Source organism: Dasypus novemcinctus, chromosome 3, assembly GCF_030445035.2.
Source record: "Dasypus novemcinctus isolate mDasNov1 chromosome 3, mDasNov1.1.hap2, whole genome shotgun sequence".
Taxonomy (NCBI): Eukaryota; Metazoa; Chordata; class Mammalia; order Cingulata; family Dasypodidae; genus Dasypus; species Dasypus novemcinctus.
Window position 1 is genome coordinate 67676513 of NC_080675.1, and position 19695 is coordinate 67696207.

Below are 19695 nucleotides of genomic sequence, written 5' to 3' on the forward strand. Positions count from 1 at the left end.
GGCTGGGGCAATGTTCTCCAGGAGGCTGTGTATGCTCTAAATCAGCATCCACTCTATGGTGCTGTTTCTCCCATAACTAGGATCCATGGGTCCAGGAATCAAGGGATAGGAAATGGGAGTGGCACCACTCACTATTATCCCTAGTGACCCACTAGGAAAATTTTTGCTTCCTGTCCCTGCAACCTCAAACTCTGCTGATCTACAGGTTTTAGCCCCAAAAGGAGTGCTATCACCAGGGAACACAGCAATGATTCCATTGAACTGGAAGTTAAAACTGCCACCTGGCCACTTTGGGCTCCTCTTACCTCAAGTCTGCAGTCAAAGAAGGGAATGACTATACTGGCTGGGGTGACTGATCCTGACTATCAAGGGAAAATAGGACTGTATCTACATAATGGGGGTAAAGAAGAGTTTACCTGGAATACAGGAGATCCTCTTAGGGCATCTCCTAGTACTGCCATGTCCTATGATTAAAGTCAATGAAAAATTGCAACAACACAATCCAAGCAGGACTAACAATGGCCCAGAATCTTCAGGAATGAAAGTTTGGGTCACCCCACCAGGCAAAGAACCACGGCCAGCTGAATTGCTTGCTGAGGGTAATGGAAACATGGAATGGGTAGTGGAATAAGGTAATGATAAATATGAACTTCAACCACATGACCAGTTTCTCCGAACTGGCGGGGGCGAGTTCTAGGACCTGTGGGAAGGAGCGGGGGTAGGGGACGAGAAGAATGGAGGCAAGACAGGATTCTGATCAAGCCTCGTTTATTGGGGGTAGAACATGGGAATATATACTGAGGAAGGGAACGTGTCCACAGGTGATAGGTTGGTCTTGCGTGTGGCAGACGTCCAGGAAGGGAATTGGCTGAAAGTTCACACCGGGTATGCAGAGTTTCGCGCCTTGCGCATGCGTGGTGCTGTGGTTACCAGAGTTGTGGCGGGAAGGGGAGAACAAAGAAACAAGGAGGAAGAAGGAGAAAATGGCAGGGCAGGGTTGTGAAATCCGCCATGTCGTTGGAGGCTGTAAATAGGTTTTACAGCGGGTGGCTCCCCACCACCAGTTACAGAAATGAGGACTATAATGGTCATGAATCTTTCTTCCTTGTTTCATTATGATGACTGTATATGTAGACAAAACGAATTTCTTTGTCTTCTTCCCCAAATTTTTCCCTTATCATATAAAAAGTTGTATCCATTTCATGTCATAATATTTGAGGATGTCAAGTTTCAGAGTGAATATTACCCAAGAACTTGCACCCTATTCTGTATGGAATTAATGAGTTTCCAGTTGTATGCAGGACAGTTGAACATTGTTAGGCAGAAATATATATATATACATGTCTGTTATTGTTTTTGCTTAGAGACTAAGTATGGTTTAAGGTAATGTGTATGGTTGCTGGGTTGATAAGGGGTGGAGTGCGATGGTTAGGCTATTGTGTCAACTTGGCCAGGTAATTGTGCCCAGTTGTTTGGTCAAGCAAGCACTACTACTGGGCTAACTGTACTACAAGGGCATTTATGGACGTTCATCACCATTGACTTTACTGCAGTGGTAAATCATAGATAGTTGATTATAATTACATCAATCAGGGAACTTGTCATCAGCAATGAGTGACGCTTAACCTGATCAGTTGAATCCCTTAAAAGGGGAAGTGATTCCAGCATTAAGAGAGTATTTTACAGCTCATCTTTGGACAGGCAACATCTCTCAAAACTCACCAAGAATCTTTATTGGACTTTCATTGGAGCTCCTTGTTGCCTGCAGAACCTGGATTTGTGCATCCCCCCAGCTGTGTGAGAGACTGATAAATCTCTTACTATCAACGGATATCCCTAGTTGATTCTGTTTCCCTAGAGAACCCTGACAAATACAAATATGTATCAGTTGATGGAATTGTAAGATTGGCAGTGTTTGGTACCCTGACTCAGTTGTTCTTGGTTTCTCCTCTGATTTCAGCTATGGATGAGTGGACCCCTCCACGACTGACTAGGACATTACATTGACAGTGTCTTACCTCAAATCTATATGCCATGCCCTTGGCTTTCTGCCCCAGGAGGTTCAGCTCCACAGGTTACATGTACATCCAGAAGTGTAGGGCACATAACACTCCCAAAGGTAACTTTGGGCTGGTGGGAATGGGGCTGATGGATCAATGCTCCCTCCCCCTTCTTTGGCAGGAAATTCTCTCAGCAGGTTGCAGCAGAATGGAGCCCCACTGCCCTCAGCAATAACCTCAATAATGTTCCCTTATAATGGCTCTTTCTCCTTTCCTGTCCCACTCTCCTTCGGCTTTCCTCCCTGCTTCCAGAGATGACCACCCAAAATAAAACACCTGCACTCAAGTCTTTGTCTCAGGCTCTGCTTTCCAGTGGAACCTAAACTAAGATAGATATTATCTAATCAAACCCTTCCATTTTAAAGACCACCCAAAATAAAACACCTGCACTCAAGTCTTTGTCTCAGGCTCTGCTTTCCGGTGGAACCTAAACTAAGATAGATATTATCTAATCAAACCCTTCCATTTTAAAGATAAGGAAACATCTTGTACAAGAGTACAATAGTAGTTACAACAAAAACTAGATATCAAATCTCCTCTCTCAGAACAGAGCATTTTATTTTACCACCTAGGGCCCCATGGAACATTGAACAGTGTAAGACAATACTTAAGGGCTGAACTGTGGTGGAGCAGAGCTTCAGGACAGCTGGCATTCAGAAGGGATAGCCACCAGTGCATACCAGTGCAGGTGGGAAAGTCTTCATAGAGGAAGAGTCCTTAAATTGAGCCTTAAATAATTCCATAAGCAGAGGTAGGGTATGGCAAGAAAAGGAAAAGATGAATGCAAGTATTAAAGTCAAAATGAGCATTATATATTCTTATGATATCTAATACCTTAGCAGGCAGGCAATATTGCGATGTAGAAGTAATGTTGAGTAGGTAAGATAGTGCCAGGTTATGAAACTTTGAAAGCCAAGCAAAATAATTTAAAGATCAGCCAATCAACACCCTTCATTCACACATGAATCTACCCACCAACACTCAACTGGGAACTGGTAGAAGTATCCAGAACCCCTGTCTCCGAATTTTTAAATCCTGTGGTCCTTTTTTCACAATTCTACTCTTTCCAAGGTTAGAATGACACATTTCAAAAACTCAGGATACTTTGTCTATCCTTTTAATGTAATACTCATGGAATAAAATACAAACTACTTAGCCTATATTTTTGGACACTTGGCCACCTGGGCACTGCTTATCCCTCCAGATTTACTCAACTCATTCCACTTAGAACCTACTCCCCAGAAGTAGTCCTCATGGTCACCCAGCTTCACCCTCATACTTACCCCAGGGAAAGTTCCTTCCTTCCTTAAGGTTATGCCATTCTGTTGTGCCACATCATCCCTCTTCTTGCTCATATTTACTGAACTTCTGCTTATTCACTCTCATTAATTGAGAGCTATGTCCTGAGCCTCCAGGATCTTTTTCCTTCCATTCCTGCTCAGATTGCACACTACCTTAACACCCAGGCGGTTGAACCATGTAATACCATGACCTCACATCTTCACGACCTCCTGGATTTGGACTATTGTATCTCCACTTCAGTTACAGCCCAGACCTTGTCATAAATGAGAACCACACCAACTCTAAAATTTTAAATTCAAAAAAATCTCTAAATAACATCTCATATTCTTCCTTCTTTCACTTATTTCCTGTATTAGTACATTCAGTCATCTACAATGTTTCAGGGACTGGAGAAACAAAGGTCCTTGGCCCAAGGAGCTGGTTGCCTAGTGGTAACAACTAACCAAGAAACTACTGGAGCGGACCGCATCGGCGGCGGCGGAGCCCCGAGCGGAGGCCGGAGGCGCCCGGCCCGCCGGCCCGGAGCGGAGCGCAGCGGAGGACGCAGCAGCCGCAGCCGCAGGGGCAGCAGCAGCCGGGCCGGGGCAGCAGCTGGGGGCCAGGGGGCGGCGCCGGGGCCCTGCCTGAGGCGGGAGCTGAAGCTGCTCGAGTCCGTCTTCCACCGCGGCCACGAGCGCTTCCGCATTGCCAGCGCCTGCCTGGACGAGCTGAGCTGCGAGTTCCTGCTGGCTGGGGCCGGAGGGGCCGGGCCGGGGCGGGAGCTGCGCCCGCACCGCATCTCCCCCCGCGGGGTTCGGTGCCTGGGGATCCCGTCAGCATCCACTGCAACATCACGGAGTCATACCCTGCTGTACCCCCCATCTGGTCGGTGGAGTCTGATGACCCTAACTTGGCTGCTGTATTGGAGAGGCTGGTGGACATAAAAAAAAAAAAAGGGGAATACCCTGCTATTACAGCATCTGAAGAGGATCATCTCCGACCTGTGTAAACTCTATAACCTCCCTCAGCATCCAGATGTGGAGATGCTGGATCAGCCCTTGCCAGCAGAGTAGTGTACACAGGAAGATGTGTCTTCAGAAGATGAAGATGAGGAGATGCCTGAGGACACGGAAGACCTGGATCACTATGAAATGAAAGAAGAAGAACCAGCTGAGGGCAAGAAGTCTGAAGATGATGGCATCGGAAAAGAAAACTTGGCCATACTAAAGAAAATTAAAAAGAACCAGAGGCAAGATTACTTAAATGGTGTGGTGTTGTGGGAAGCTGCCTCTGGCATTAGTATTGTATCGGCCATCTTGTTACCAAACGCCATCTTAGATACTAACCCAGTTAGGTTTCTATTCCCCCATCCTCACTGAAGTAAGTTAAGTTTCTATTTCTCTTTACGCCACTCCCCCAGGCTCCGATTGGGCACTCCCTAAAGCGCGCGAAAGTTTTTCCGGGGACGTTGCCAAACAACCATCTGCGCATGCGTGTGGCGCGAAAACTGAAAATCTAGTTACTTAATCATTTACCAACACATGCGCTGTGGTCAGTAGTACTACCTTCTTCCTTCCTAGTTATAAGTACCCCTGACCGACCCTCAATAAACGAGACTTGATCAGAATCCTGTCTTGTCTCCATTCTTCGTGTCTCTTGTCCCCGTCTCTGTGTCGTCTGCTTTGTTTCTAGATTCCCCGAACTTGGTTGGATAAGAGATGTCCTGTTGTGTTGGCCTGGCCCGCGGGCGGGCCAGGTCAAGTGGCAACCACGAAGGGATGAATCAAATCAAGCAATGATATAGAAAACGCCGATTGATGGGCCCAAAAGAAGATATTTGAAGAGACACCGCCATGATCCTGCGGTCAGGATCTCAGAGTACAAAGAGACACCGCCAGGAGCCTGCTGTGCGGTTAGGATCTCGGTAAGTGATCGGAGAAAGTATGGGACAAGCAATGAGTGAGCATAAAGTGTTTGTAGAAGGTCTACGTGAGGCTTTAAAGGCACGAGGAGTAAAGGTTAAAGTTAAACAGCTCCTAGAATTCTTTGATTTCCTAAAAGAAGTTTGTCCCTGGTTTCCACAGGAAGGGAGCATAGATGAACAGTGGTGGAAGAGAGTGGGAGACGCCCTACAGGATTTCTATAAAACTTTTGGTCCTGAAAGAATCCCTATAACTGCCTTCAACTGTTGAAACCTTATCAATGATATAGTTTGTGTCCACCATAGAGATGCAGTCGTGGCAAATGTAATTACAAAGGGTGAAGAGATTCTGTCACAGGGCCGGATTCCCCCTGGATCCAGTCCTTCTACCACCCTTAGCCTGCCTCCTATCCATTCAGATTCAGTTTCTATTAAGATAGAAAGTGAGGAGGAAATACCCCTATTTCAAAATAATGAGGCCAAGCCCAAAATAGATAGGAGAAATAAAAATAGGCGCAGAAAGAAAACTGGCGCAAGCTCAAGCTCCGAAACCTCTGATTCTGACCCCGAGTCAGAGTCAGTGAAACTCACTGCCATTGACTACCCGCCACCATATGCTCCCTCCCCCTCCGCGCCACCGCCCAATCGCCCTACCGGTGCTGGCAATTTTGAAAGTCAGGATAACCAAAGAGTCATAGCAAAGATAGAGAAAACAAAAGAGCAAATTCACTTATAGAGGGAACGTTTACAACTCCTAAAGGAGCTAGAGCAGCTAAAAGCATTAAAACATCATAAATGCAGGAAGGCAGTTAACCACAATCCTTTTATTGACTTTTTGCCCAGCTGTAGTTCCCCATCAGGGCCACCCATGCTTAAACCGTCACCTAAATACCCTCCTAACGCTTCTCCGTCCCACCCCCCTGTAATTACCTCTGCGTACCCGGTTACCGAAAAAAGAAATGATGATGATGAGCAAGTTCGGGTATACTCCACTTTCCCGTTTAAAAATTTAAAAGAGCTTAAATCCATCACCTCTACTTATGGGCCCACTGCTCCGTATACTATTACCATCTTGAAGCACATTGCCAATGGCTGGCTTACACCTCATAATTGGCGTACCCTTGCTCACTCTGCTCTCAGTGTGGGAGATTACCTATTATGGAAATCTGAGTACGCCAAGTTCTGTGCCAATACAGCCAGGCGTAATGCTCAGGCCGGCAACAGGTGGAATATAGATATGCTTACAGGGTCAAATGATTATAGATATAATGTAAACCAATGTAGGTATAACCCTGGCCTCTTTGCCCAAATTCAAACCGCTGCCCTTAAGGCTTGGAAAAGGTTGCCTACCAAAAAGAATGACGCCTCTTCCCTCACTAATGTTAAGCAAAAGCCAGAGGAGCCCTTTTCAGATTTTGTAGGCAGATTGTGCACGGCTGCAGAAAGGCTGTTTGGCGATACCAATACAGAAACAGACTATGTAAAGCAAATTGCCTTTGAAAATGCAAATACGACTTGTCAGGCCACAATTAGACCTTATAGAAAAAAGGAGGGCTTGTCTGGTTACATCAGGCTTTGTTCTGAAATTGGCCCCACCTACCAACAAGGCCTTGCTATGGCTGCCGCCTTAAAAGAGGTTTTACAGCTGCAACAAAAAAGAGTTTGTTTTAAGTATGGTGATCCCAGCCATTTCGCCCGAGAATGTCCCACCCCTGGTGCTAACCAAAAGGCCAGTGGTACCCCCAGAATTTGCCCACGCTGCCACTGTGGCTGGCACTAGGCTAGTGACGGTCCGTCCCAAACCGACATACAAGGTCAGCCTCTCCCTTCCCAGCAGGGAAATGGGAGGCGGGGCCAGCCCCAGGCCCTGAAATCCAAACAAACTTATGGGGCAATCAACTTCATTCCCCGAACGCCAATCCCTTTCACAACTCTGTAGAGCCACACCCAGGAGCCCAAGATTGGACCTCTGTGCCTCCTCCCACACAGTATTAACACCTCAAATGGGAGTCCAGGCCCTGCCCACCGGCATGTTTGGCCCCATGCCAAAAAACACCTTCGGCCTAATAATTGGACGAGGCAGTTCCCTGATCAGTGGCCTCCATATTTCTCCTGGGGTCATTGATAATGATTTCACCGGTGAGATAAAGGTAATGGCTTCAGCCCCACACAATATTATCTCTCTTCCTGCAGGGCAACCTATCGCCCAGTTATTAATACTCCCTCTAGTACAAACTGACAATACAGTAAAAGGTGGTAACCATAGCGATAGGGGATTTGGTTCTTCTGATGTATTCTGGGCTCAAGCCATTTCACCTGGCAAACCAATGTTGTCTCTACTCTTAGACGGAAAAAATTTTGCTGGACTCAAACACAGGGGCAGATGTAACTATTATAAAAAAGAAAGACTGGCCCCAATCCTGGCCCCTTGTCCCAATGCTTACACATTTGACTAGTATAGGGCAAACTACTAACCCCAAAATAAGTTCAAAACTGCTTACCTGGAGAGACAGTGAGGGCAACCAAGGTTCAGTGCAGCCTTACATCATAGCTAACCTCCCTATCAACCTCTGGGGATGGGACATACTTTCCCAGATGCAACTTATTATGTGCAGTCCAAATAGCGTGATTACAGCTCAAATGCTCTCACAGGGTTTCAAGCCAGGAAAGCGTTTAGGAAGATTTGAATCGGGCATCCCCCAGCCGTTATCGATAAAGGGACAATGTGATAAGAAAGGTTTAGGAAATTTAGCCTAGAGGTCATTGATTCTCCTGTACCCCATGCAGACCCCATCCTTTGGTATTCAGAGGAACCTGTGTGGGTCAATCAATGGCCTTTGTCAGCAGACAAACTGCAGGCTGCCCAACAGTTAGTACAGGAACAGTTGGCAGCCAGACATGTTACAGAAAGCAATCACCCTGGAATACACCTATTTTTGTCATTAAGAAAAAATCCGGAAAATGGCGATGGCGCCAAGATCTGAGAGCCATTAATAAAACCATGGTCCCCATGGAGGCCCTGCAACCTGGACTTCCTTCCCCTGTAGCCATTCCCCTTGGGTATTATAAAATCATTATAGACCTACAGGACTGTTTCTTTTCCATCCCATTACATCCAACAGACCAAAAGCGTTTTGCGTTTAGTCTCCCCTCCATAAACTTTAAAGAACCTATGAAGAGATATCAATGGAAAGTCTTACCCCAAGGTATGACAAATAGTCCTACCTTATGTCAAAAATTTGTGGCTACTGCCATAAGGGAGCTAAGAGCTACATGAAGGGATCTTTATATTATTCACTACATGAATGACATCTTGATGGCTGGTAAAAATGGACAAGATGTCCTAAAATGTTACCATGATATAGAGAGGGCCTTAAAGGCACACAGGCTTCAAATTGCCCTGGATAAAGTACAATTACAAGACCCTTACACTTACCTAGGCTTTCATATGACAGGAAGTAAAATAACCACTCAAAAGGCCAATATCAGGCTAGATAAATTAAAAACCCTAAATGACTTCCAAAAACTCTTAAATGATATAAATTGGCTCCGCCCTTATTTAAAACTAACTACAGGAGATTTAAAACCCTTATTTGACATACTACAAGGGAACTCTAACCCCAACTCTCCTAAGAGTATTACTCAGGAAGGACGCCAAGCCCTTAAGATGGCTAAACAAGCTATACAGTCACAATTTGTCACTACCGTAGATTATAGCCAACCCTTGGTTTTTGTCATATGTAAAACTTCTCTTACTCCCACGGCGGTATTCTGGCAAACAGCCCCTATAATGTGGGTGCATTTACCTGCGTCACCCACTAAAGTAATTTATCCTTACTACCAAGCTGTCACAGATATTGTCTGCCTGGGCAGAGAACAAGGCAAACATTATTTTGGTAAAGAACCCGATGCTATTATTCAGCCATATACTAAAGAACAAATTAGTTGGCTGTTGCAAACAACTGACAGCTAGCCTATTGCTTGTGCATCTTATGCCGGGCAAATAAACAATCATTACCCCAATAATAAGCTATTACAATTTTTAAGTACCCATAACTTCATTTTTCCCTTAACCACCTCTCTCCAACCCATTACTGGAGCCCTGTCAGTATTCACCAACGGGTCCTCCTCGGGAATGGCTGCTTACATCTTTAATGGCAAAACTGTCCAGTTTCAAATGCATTCGAAATCTGCACAGCTTACAGAACTACAAGCTGTTATAGCTGTGTTCTCTGTGTTCCAAAGTTCCTCTTTTAACCTTTTCACAGATAGCTCGTATATAGCTCAGTCAATCCCTTTGCTCAAAACGGCAGCTCAAATAAAAAATGCCTCAGAGGCGGCTATTTTATTCAATCAGTTGCAATCTCTTATTCATAAAAGAAATCACCCCTTTTATATTGGCCACCTTAGAGCTCATTCCAATCTTCCGGGTCCCCTTACCCAAGAAAACCATTTGGCTAATCAAGCCACTCGGCTATTATGCTATGTTAACCAAGGCATGCATAACAACTCAAATAACCTTAACAAGGCTGTCAAAGCCCACCAGTTACATCATATTAATGCACATACTTTAAGACTTATGTTCAGAATTACCAGAGAACAAGCTCAACAAATTGTTAAAGAATGTCCTTCCTGTGTAACCCTTTTACCTACACCTCATCTAGGAGTAAATCCCCGTGGCCTAATGCCCTCTGGCAAATGGATGTAACCCATATTCCCGAGTTTGGTAACTTAAAATATGTGCATGTCACAGTCGACACCTTTAGCGGCCTTATCTATGCCACCCCACAAACAGGAGAAGCAGGAAAACACGCCGTAGCTCATGTGTTAGCTGCCACGTCAGTGTTAGAGACCCCACAACACATAAAAACCGACAATGGCCCCGAATATACTGACCATGTTTTCTCCACCTTTTGCCAACAGTTAAGTATTAAACACACCACAGGAATTCCATACAACCCCCAAGGACAAGGTATAGTCAAAAGAGCACATCTGTCTTTAAAAAATACCATTCAAAAGATAAAAAAGGGGGAATGGTATCCCACAAGAGGAGCACCAAAAAATCTAATATCTCATTCTCTCTTCATATTAAATTTTCTAAATTTAGACCAGCAAAGGCATTCAGCAGCCAAACGCTTCTAGCATTCTAACACTGACACAAAGCATGCCACAGTCCTGTGGAAAGACCCAATGGATAACACCTGGCATGAACCTAACCCAGTTCTGATATGGGGCCGAGGATCCTTCTGTGTATATTCAAAGAAACTAGACACAGCCAGATGGTTGCCTGAACGTCTGGTCAAACAAATAGATAACAATAATCCATCCAGGGCAGAAAACTCTCCCTGAGATTAGCACTCTTTTTCACCCACAGGTACATTTACCAGCCTTTATGCAGCCATGCAGCATCCCTGGAATCCTCCTTTGCTGTGGAGCCATCATCACAGGAATCCCCCTGCTCTACGCCAGAACACCTGATGATTAGACCACGCTAGAGAGACTCCTGCTTATTATCCTTTTCATAATGTATACATTCTTTCTTGTTACAGTGTCCTGTTTTTGGTAACTTGGCGTTGTCATTATACATCCTATTGTGGTAGGGACCATTTTCCTACTATCCACCTTCACCTGCACTCAAGCCTCCATTTCCACCACAAGCAAAAAATACCAGAAAGAATTATATCTCCAAACCTTTACAGTGCACGCCTTCTTTAAAAACAAAGGTGGACACAACCAAAGTACCACCTTAGCCACTGGCTATTGTAGCCCTTCAGAATGTCAAACTGCAGTCACTATGTCTTTTAAAGAAACAGCTTTAACCCTAGATACCTCGGTAGATACTGTTTATGATGCCTACATGTGTTTTCCTCATTTACAAACCAAAAACTATTGCAACCAGTATGATTATGGAAAGACTTACGGAGGGTGCCCATACTGGTCTTGCTTCCTGAATGATGAACACACATGTTATGTTTCATTGCATCCACCCTCCAATCCAAAGTGTGTTTTTTATCATTCTCGTACTAATGGCACCATGTAGATCCGCATATCGGACCCATGGGATGATAGGTAGCAAAAAGGAGTCCACAGAGCAGTCTATCCTGATGATAGATACTCCCAGCCTTTTGTGAAAGTGTCCATTTTTAGAACATATGCTCTTTATAATGTCACCTGGAACCTATCGGAAGTGGCTAAGGAAATACATAATCAGGAACAAAAATTAACACAAATGTTTGATTCCCAGTCCACAGCTCACCCCCTCTTAACCTGGGTTGATATCATTCAAAATACACTTTACATCCTTAATAACACATCTCGGCTGAATCTCACAAGTTGTTTCCTCTGCGTAGCCTTAAGCCGCCCACTATTAGCTGCTACCCCCTTGTGGCTTAATGACACTCCTTCATATAATCTATCACTAGCAACCCCAAACATTGGCAAAACAATCCCTTTGGCACCCTCCAAAACAAACGTTACCTGTATCCACGTACTTAATGCTACCAATTATACTTCTCCCATAGCCTGTACCCTCAACATAACCATTAATCAGAGTTGTTCCCAAGAACCCTACCTGTACTGGTGCAATCATACCACCTACCGGTGCATCAATGCATCTGTACCTTCCCCCTGCATTCCCGTCCTCTTAATACCTCAGCTTTCCTACTACTCCCTTGGTGAATTTGAACAATTCTTTGGCCATTGCTGGCAAAGAGCTGTCCTACTACCCATTCTAATAGGAACAGCCCTTGCAGGCACCGCCACCGCTATAGGACTCAGTGCGGGTGCTCTCGCTCATTCCGTCCTTCAAGGACAACATTTTGAAAACCTATGGCAGGTTAATCTGCAATCCACAGCAGAATCGTTAGAGTCCCTACAGAGACAACTAACTTCACTGGCCCTAGTTGTACTCCAGAACCGGCGTCCCATAGACCTTTAAACGGCTGATAAGGGAGGAACCTGCCTGTTCCTACAAGAGGAATGTTGCTATTATGTAAATGAGCCTAGCATCATAGAGCAAAATGTCAAAAGACTTAAAGACCTACAAAACGAACTTTTGACCCTACTCCCTCTCACCCCTTTTCAGCTTGGTTCACCTCTCCCGTCATAACCTGGCTTGCACCTTTAATCAGCCCCTTTATCATAATCATTATAATCTGTGCTTTTGCACCCTGTCTTCTTAAGTTCTTACAGAAATGTATGGAAGCCATATCAGCTTATGCAGTATACATCACCCAGCTGCGGCAATATCGGCCACTCAAACAACAGGAAGACATCACCTAGAAACAGCATGCTTATACTTCTCCCCAGCCCTGTTGTTCCCCCTCTTGGGACCCCTGCTTGGCTTACTAATACCTCTATCACTAGGACCTATTCTCTTTAATAAGATTATGGCCTTTTTAAAGCAACAACTGAATGCCATAAAAATGCAGCCCATCCAGGTCCATTATTATAGACTGGACATGGCCAACTACGACAAGGAGTCTAACCACTACTTGCAAATGGATCCAGCCGGTAGGCCTAATCCCAGACCATGAATATCTCGTCACTATCTTCTGAGGCACTGGACTGGTTAGTCAATAACGGGCAACTAGTCAAGGCATTCTCACAATAGCAACCGCCTAAAACAGAAACGTGGCCTTTCGCTGCCACAATTCTCAATGACGGGTAAGGTTTAATGCAGTCATCTGTTTGCCAGCCCTAACCTAAGACAGGCACAGTCCCCCCAAAATGGGCCGCCTTGTCAGTCTTCCTTTTCTGCTGAAAATATTAAAGAAAAGGGGGACCTGTGGGAAGCTGCCTCTGGCACTAGTATTGTATCGGCCATCTTGTTACCAAACGCCATCTTAGATACTAACCCAGTTAGGTTTCTATTCCCCCATCCTCACTGAAGTAAGTTAAGTTTCTATTTCTCTTTACGCCACTCCCCCGGGCTCTGATTGGGCACTCCCTAAAGCGCACGAAAGTTTTTCCGCGGACGTTGCCAAACAACCATCTGCGCATGTGTGTGGCGCGAAAACCGAAAATCTAGTTACTTAATCATTTACCAACACATGCGCTGTGGTCAGTACGTACTACCTTCTTCCTTCCTAGTTATAAATACCCCTGACCGACCCTCAATAAACGAGACTTGATCAGAATCCTGTCTTGTCTCCATTCTTCATGTCTCTTGTCCCCGTCTCTGTGTCGTCTGCTTTGTTTCTAGATTCCCCGAACTTGGTCAGACAAGAAACGTCCTGTTGTGTTGGCCTGGCCCGCAGGCAGGCAGAGTCATGGTGTCTGACTCGGTGCAGGCCACTGACGGGCTGATGAAGGAGCTCAGGGATATATACCAATCACAGAGTTTCAAAGGTGGCAACTATGCAGTCGAACTCGTGAATGACAGTCTGTATGATTTAAATGTCAAACTCTTCAAAGTTGACAGGACAGTGCTTTGCACAATGATCTCCAGATCCTCAAAGAAAAAGAAGGAGCTGACTTCATCTTACTTAACTTTTCCTTTAAAGATAACTTTCCCTTTGACCCACCATTTGTCTGGGTTGTGTCTCCAGTCCTCTCTGGAGGGTATGTTCTGGGCAGAGGCACCATCTGCATGGAACTTCTCACCAAACAGGGCTGGAGCAGTGCCTACTCAATAGAGTCCGTGATTATGCAGATCAGTGCCACATTGGTGAAGGGAAAAGCATGAGTGCAGTTTGGAGCCAACAAATCTCAATACAGTCTGACAAGAGCACAACAGTCCTACAAGTCCTTGGTGCAGATCCATGAAAAAAACGGCTGGTACACACCCCCAAAGGAAGATGGCTAACCCTGGAGTGTCCTCCCCATCCTCCTTCCCCAGGTACCACTGGACCAATTATCTTTGAATGCTGTATTTGGATCTCACGCTGCCTCTGTGGTTCCCTCCCTCATTTTTCCTGGACGTGATAGCTCTGCCTATTGCAGGACAATGATGGCTATTCTAAAATGTTAAGGAAAAAAACACAGAACTGTTTCAAGTAGTCAAGACTGACTTACTGTGAAATGGACTTGGCCCAGTGGTTAGGGCATCCATCTACCACATGGGAGGTCCCCAGTTCAAACCCTGGGCCTCCCTGACCTGTGTGGAGCTGGCCCATGCGCAGCGCTGGTGCGCGCAAGGAGTGCCACCCCATGCAGGGGTGTCCCCCCGTGTAGGGGAGCCCCACGCGCAAGGAGTGCGCCCTGTAAGGAGAGCTGCCCAGTGTGAAAGAAAGTGCAGCCTGCCCAGGAATGGCACTGCCCACATTTCCCCTGCCGCTGAGGACAACAGAAGCGGACAAAGAAACAAGATGCAGCAAATAGACACAGAGAACAGACAACGGGGGCGGGGGGAATTAAATAAATAAATAAATCTTTAAAAAAAAAGAAAAAAAAAAGACTGACTTACAGACCAACCAACCACCTTGCTGGAACCCTTGCTTAGCAGGCATTCTTATAAAAGAAACTTTCGAGCCTCCTTATATTGCTGGCAACTCAGCTGTGCTCCAGAGTAGAGCCTCCTTACCTATGCTATGGATTTTTAATTTATTTTCTCTTATTTCATGTACACTACTTTTTTTGGTTACAGTGTATGATGGATGTGTATGAAAAAAATGTATCTTTGGGAAAACAATTACAGTTTGTTAATTTGAAAAAAAAAAAAAGAAACTACTGGAATTAGCTATGATAGCAAAGGAACAAGATGCTATTGGAGCTTATATGAGGTATACCCACCCCAGACTGGGGATCAAATGGCTTCTCAGGGAGTAATATCTAAGAAAGGCCCTCACAAAGATTCTCTAGCTATTTGGTTCCCCCATTTTGCTCTCCTCCATCACCATTCCTCCATGGATTTACTTCCTTCCCTTTCTAGCCTAAGCTCCATAGTGCAATCCTTTAACTTCTCTCTTCTCAGTGCCCTCAATATATATTAGTCCCCTAATCTTTCTCCCACAGTTACCCTGCAAATCCTAGACCTTGCATAAACTCAAAAATCATCCTTCCCTGATCTAACACCTGGGCTTCTGAAAGCTTTTTGAGAAAACCACAAAATTATGCAGACTGGTGCCTCTGTATTTTGGGTCCCCCATCTCCACTGGACCCTCATACCCCCAGCAATCTGTATATGTGACCCTTGTCCTAGTCAAATCCTCTCTGGTTCCAACCATAAGTATTTCCAAAACTCCTCTTTTTATAACTTCACTATTTTACTACCATCGCACACATGCCAAATCTGAATGGCTCTTTTCAGTCTTCCATGACCCCTTTGGAGCATTTAGACACTGAGGATTTCTACCATTTTCTTTATGTTGCAGTGACAGGTGCAAGCCATTGTGTATTTTGTCATAATTTACAAAATTGTATGGGACAAAGTGTAAACTATAATGTAAACTGTAGTCCATGGTTAGTAGCAATTCTTCAATATAGGTTCATCAATTGTAACAAATGTATCACACTAATAAAGGATGTTGTTAATGTGGGAAAATGTGGGAGGGGGAGAGAGTGGGATATATAGGAATCCTTTATATTTTTTATGTAACATTTATGTAATCTAAAGCTTCTTTAAAAATTAAAAAAAATTTTAATTAAAAAAAACTCCCTTTTGATTTTACTTCTAAGATATCACTCTTTCCTGGATCTCTGCTGGGTACATGACCATTCCATCTCAGTACCTTTTAAGCTCTTATTCCTCCAGGTATTCCTAAATTATTGGTATATTTCACAGTTTTAGCTTTGAGTCCCTTCTCTTCTCTATTTACGTACTACCAGAGATACCTCATCTAATCTTATGACTGTGACTACACCCTCAACCCAGACATTGCCCTGACTCCAAGTCAACAGCCAACAGATTTGGCTGCCTGAATATTCATAAGCATTCTAGACTCAATATTTGTAAAATTAAATTTACTATCATTATTTCTTCCCAACCCATTTTCAATTCTGCTTGTTCTTTCATATCATTCACTTAGAATTTTTAATCTCTAATCACTCAAACAATAAAGATAAAGCTAAGGATTATAGTAAGTTCTTCCCTTTTCTTCACCTCCACATTCAATGATAACAAATTTTGTTTATTCTACTCCCAAAACATTTTTTCTTATGTATCGCCTGTAAAACTGATCATACTATTCTCTACATCCTAGGCATACAGAATCCTGGATATTACCTCCAAATCCAGTCTATTTCTTTTCCCCACGGCCTTTCTCAATTTGTTTTCTTAACTGAAATGCCCCGTCCTTCTTTTCCCTCAACCTATTTTTTGGGGCTCACTGTTATTCAAGTATTTTTTTCTTACTCTAACTACCCACACCCACCAAACCTTTATCTCCCTTCTGAATCCCATAGATACTCTTAACAAGGCACCTTTAACACACTATTGATTTGTGTGTTTGCATGGCCATATCTATCCCAGATTATTAAACCAAAAATTCCCTCCAGAAAGAAACCATTTTAAAATTTGCTTTGTATCCCTAGAACCTAGCACAATGTCTGGCTCAGTATATGTTTATTGGATGAATTAATGAATTAATTATTTCAGAACAAAAAGTTCCTGTAATACATCATTTTGTGCAGCAGAGTAGACATTGATAATGTGGGCTTTGCAATCATATAAGCATGGGTTTAAGTCCTTAGTTTAATAATGAATAAATTGTTTATCCTTGACAAGTTAGCCTCTCAAAATGACATTTTCCATATCAATAAGCAGGGATTATACTACTGCCTCATGAAGTTCTTGTGAGGATTAAGTGGGGAAATGTATGAAAAGAACCCAGGAGATGACCCAGCATCCAATAAGTTTTTAATACATGTTAGTTATCCTCTCCCTTTGCCCATATTGTCCCCTTCCTTTAATTTTTAACCTACCTAACACTTTGTCTTCTCTTTTTTTATCACCCCCCTTCCACACAGATAGATGTCTTATTTGTCTCCTCATTGTTTGCTCACATTCTCCAGGAGGAACCAGGTACCAAACCCAAGACCTCTCACATGGGAAGCAAGTGTTCAATAACCTTAGCCATGTCCACTCCCCACAGGCTGCAGCATCTGTTTGACTGTGACATCTGCTAATTTAGGAATCTGTTGCAGCAGGTGTGGCATCTAGCTTGTTGCAGCAGGTGCCGTATCTGCTCAACTTTTTTAGGAGGCACCGGATCTGAACCTTGGATGTCTGTGGGGTAGGTGCCCAACTGGTTGACCCACATCCACATCCCCCTTGTCTTCTTTTAAAACTCAAGTAGGCTGTTGCCTCTTTCTGAGTTCCCCACCCTGTGGTTTACATGGTATTCTTCTTTTCCATTGTTCTCAAAGCACCTTATACTATTTCCTCCTCAGTACAGACCATACAGGAAAAAATATCTCTTTCCTTATCCAACTCTTGCATTAGACTGTGATTTCCATAAGAAAAGAGGCTAAGGATTTTATACCCAGACCCTAGCAAAATACATAGCAAGTACTTTGTATTCAACAAATACCTAATTCAATCAATGCCAGATTGAATTAAATGGTCTAAATAGAGCACAAAGAGACTAAATGGCTAGCTATGATATTTCACTTAGGTCATTACGGAAAGATTGTGTCTAAATCCCTTATGATCAAGTAAACTTTTCCATATGTTTGCAGCTCTACCTTTCCCCTAAGTAAACAAAGAAGGATAACTCAACATGAAGTAGAATGAAGCTTGATAGCAAATTCTTTTAGTCCTAAATGCTATTTCCCCCCCCCAGGCATTCTTGTTATTTTAAATTTTTATTGCTTTATTTTCCATTCGGCTTAACACAAGGGAATTAAGACTATGAACCTTGTCTTAATTTCCACACATCACTACAATGAAACCTGCAGAAAACAGCACATTTTAGTTGTATAATGGAAAGTTTAACTTGTATTTGACAAAGAAAAATTCTTCCCTGAAAACAGCATGGAATCCTGAGATAATGGCTTAAAATATTTATTTATAATTGTGAAAGCAGACAGACTCTTAATCATGGCATGGCTTAATTATAGCAGGGTAGGCATAATTAGCACTATTGTAATATATTACCAATTTGTAAGATGAATTTTCTTGTCTTGGTTTTCAAAATCGAAAGAGATCTACACATTATTGTATGAATTCTCGGTTTAAATTATTATTCTCTGGAACCTGTCTGTTGATAACTAAATATTAAAATTTTTATTTCTTTCTCTACATATTCATTTTAATATTTTAGAGTTAAAAACAGAAAAGCTTAAGAATGTCAATCTATTAGTCACTTTAATTTGCATTATTCATTGGGTATCACCTTTCACTATATCTACAGTTTTTAAATTTATTTCAAACAGCTCTCAATACATGTTATACTTGTCATTGTTATGTGAGTAGAAATCAACATTATAGTTATATGCCTGAGGCATGGTGAGGTATAGTGATAAAGGCAGAGAAATGCCTTACATATTATACAAGCTAATACCTGGAAAAATACCTTCACAATTCATTCCAATTCTTCAAAAGAAAGTATTATTCTGTTTTGCTGAACAATGCCCTGCTTTTTTTTTTTTCAGCTTAATTTTCAAAATTCTTTTTTTTTATGTACCAGGGCCAAGGATTGAACCAGGACCACATATGTAAGAAGCTGGCGCTCAACCACTGAGCCACATCATTTCCCCTGAGTTGGTTTTTTCATTTATTTGCTTGTTGTTTGTTTTTTTGTTGTTGTTTTTAGGAGGCACTGGAAACCAAACCCAAGACCTCCTATTTTAGAAGTAGGCACCCAACAGCTTGAGCCATATCTGCTCCCTAAAATTCATTTTTAAAGTGGTGTAATTTTATTTTAGCCATCATTCTTTAAAAAAGAAATCATGGAAGCAAAATGTCACTATTTTTAATGTCATCTACATCCAGTAGTTGTTTACCTTCATCATTTTGTAAAGTGTATTCTGTTAATTAGCTCTAGGGCCTTACTATATTGCTGAAGAAAGGTAGCTTTTTAAAATTCCTTTTCCAAGACCTTGAATAAAATGGGGGAAAGGTAAAGACAAATGAGTTTATATGGCTAAGAGACTTCAAAGTGAGTTGAGAGGTCATCAGAGAAGTAATGCTCATGCACATCTCAGCAGGATCTCATAGACAGCCAAAGTCAATACTACCCCAAATAGTGGGGCTCCTGAGGGCTCTGGAGACACCCAGGTCCTACGGTCATGGCATGAAGCTCCGGAGTTCAGTGCCTTACCAGTGAGCCCTACTATGGAGTTTGTGTTCCTGAGTGTGACAGAATCGGACTCAGATGTGACTTCTCACACATGCCTTTTCTGTCCCTTGTGTTTGAACCTATAGTTGGTGCTGGACTTGGTAGGTGTATGTCCAAGAGACTTGAATCTCTGGTCTCTCCATGTGCCATCTGGATCCTGAGCCTCAACAGAGTTGCAACACCTACTCTGCAGTTCATTGGACTCACCCAGGAC

At 43.3% G+C, this 19695-nt stretch overlaps 1 pseudogene; it reads left to right on the forward strand.

The window, feature by feature from the left end:
• The first annotated feature begins 784 nt into the window (after positions 1-784).
• On the forward strand, positions 785-14238 carry LOC131276230 (ubiquitin-conjugating enzyme E2 Q1-like; annotated as a pseudogene).
• The last annotated feature ends 5457 nt before the right edge of the window (positions 14239-19695 follow it).